Genomic DNA, 2,722 nt, shown 5'->3' with positions numbered 1-2,722 from the left:
TTGATATAATGATTGTAGTATTGTACAAATTGATTTGCTATCTGGAGTATATCAATTTCTCCACAATTGTACTACAATATTTTGTGTAATCTTTTTATATTATGGTCATACTAGTGAGTTTTCATTGGATTTATTCTTAGATACTAAAGAGGAACTTATTTCATTTGCTCCTCCTATTGACTATCAATTTACATATGTTCTTTAAAGAAATACTCTATTCGAGAAAAATTTATATAGAATTAGAAGATATAAAAATACTTAGACTCAAAATGATTGTAGCATTAACATTGTAGTATTAACAAATATGTCTCCTATATCTGTTGGATATGTTTTCATTTGTTATATTGTCCTGTGAATTATGAAAGTTTATCAGTTGATATTATCCAGTTTATCCTTGCTTTTATTTACCAACTAATGCTTTCCTTGTCATTTTTTGAAACTTTTACTGATCCAATGTCATGAATTTTTACATTTATATTTTGTAGGTTTTTACATCTCACATTTAGTTTTATAATATTTGTTTTTATTTTTGTATAAGGATTGAGGTAGTAGTCTAAGAATTTTTTTTAATCTGGGAGGCAATAGTGACAATACACCGATTAAAGATTCTATTTTTATTTCATAAAGTCATGGCATTCTTTTAAAAAATATACAGACCATAGAACTGAGAATTTTTGTATTGTGAAAATACTGGACAGAAGGGTTACAATTACATAATAGTATTAACCAAAGCATGCTATTTGCAGAGGAATATTTAAACGGTGTAATTTCTTATAAAATTGAACTTTAAATTCAAGGAAATGAATACCAGGAAACTTTCACTTGGAAGAAGTGAGAGAAAGTCAAAGGGAAGGAATAAAGAGCTATGGAGGAAGAGAGGGAAGGTATAATATTCAATGCAGATAGTAGGCAACTAGAAAAAATGAAAGTGGGGTGAGGTTTGGAAGTGTGTGGGTAAGTTATGTAAATATCCATTGTACTTATAAATTGATTTGTGGAATAGAAATTCTTTTGACCAACTATTTAATAAAAATATAATTAAAATCAATGGAGACATCTGATCTTAAACTGCATTCTCTTAAACCATGAGTCAATATGATAGTCTCCTACTCAGAAATATTATTTGCAGGTATTTTCATCAGAATGACAGAAAAGTGACCAATGCAATGAATATCAATACATCACACTGTGTATTCTAAATAGACACAATATAAAAATCAGAGTAAAATGTTAGAATTCATTTCATGATAAAATAACAGGTAGAAAGTATCAAATGCTGATTGTTTTTCCAAGTACTTTACCATTGGTATCTAATTTAATCCTCACAATATTCCCATAAAGTGGATCTGCTTCTATTCTTAATTCTCAGATGATGATACTGAAGTCTTCAGAGTTGTAATTATTAGTACAACATGTACACATGGTAAGAGTTAGCCTGTGGCCCATCTCCCGCTGCATCAAATAACCTCATTTTATTTTATGACTAAAATACCAGAACTTAGTCTACTAATTCTAGGAAAATTTCCCAAAATTAGTGTGTACACTCTAATAATATTTCACTTTATCTTTGTTAGAAAATAGGTAGCTTTAATATGAAAGCTCCAAGTTGATAATCAATTTACACTTCCCTGTTGAAAGGAACTGCTAAAGTATAACATTCATGATTTCTAAATCTGCTTGGGGACCCCATCTCTGTTTAACACAGTCTTACTGATAGAATGACCTGCCCAATTCTTGATGGAAACAGACTGCAGGTATGATGGACCAATCATTTCCACATTGTAGCTCACCTAAGTTGTTTAGCAAGAGAAGTATTTGATTGCTTTTGATGTGCAACATTTTGAGAGAAATGTACTACTTTAAAATGTTATTAAAGCAAGACTGATATAAAAATCACTTTTGACCCCATATAAATATTTTACCTTTCATATACCCAATAACGCACTCTCTCCTATCATTAATGCTAGGAACGAGAAGTTAAAAATCATAGATACCAAGACCTAAGCATGAATTAAAGCGTCTCCAACTTGTGAATACAATTGGTTTAAAAAGTCATCAATACTAAATTTTTAAAAATTTCTTATGATACTGAAGTTTGAATTATAAACTATTAACACTTGAAAATAACTCATTTTCTTGGGAGTAGTACACAATACACAAGATTAATCTTAATCATTTTAAAAGTCTTTATTTATACCAAAAATTCACTCATTTAAATACAAAGATTCTAAAAAGAACTGAAGTACAGACACACAAAGAAAATAATTTAACTGCATCATCTACATTCAGAGGACTGTGTTAATAGACAACAAAGTTATACTAATAATTAATTAGCTTACCAAATTCACTTACATTCTTTTATTCTATTTCATTTAGTTTCATAAAAACTAGATTTTAATAAAATGATGCATAAAAGCCTATATACCCACTTACATTTTCAGATCTTGACAATATTTATTTCAGAAATGTCTTTAGCTTTGTAGTCAATGAACTGAAATAATTCTAAAATATTTAAAGGCTTTTCAGAAATTGCAAGACTCACTCTGGAATGTTATTTATATTGGAAAAGATATTCGAAAAGCCTTATTTGTTAAGTTGCGATAATTACTCCCACAAAAGAGCCATTAGTGAAGATCCCTTTGCATGTACAAAACAACTTCAAATACATCCATTATCTGGAGACGACACATGCTTTTTGTTTGTTTGTTTTTGAAAGGAATAT

Source organism: Dipodomys merriami, unplaced genomic scaffold (genome assembly GCF_024711535.1).
Source record: "Dipodomys merriami isolate MVZ:Mamm:240054 unplaced genomic scaffold, mDipMer1.0.p SCAF_334, whole genome shotgun sequence".
NCBI classification, from domain to species: domain Eukaryota; kingdom Metazoa; phylum Chordata; class Mammalia; order Rodentia; family Heteromyidae; genus Dipodomys; species Dipodomys merriami.
This window is presented reverse-complemented; position numbering follows the sequence as displayed.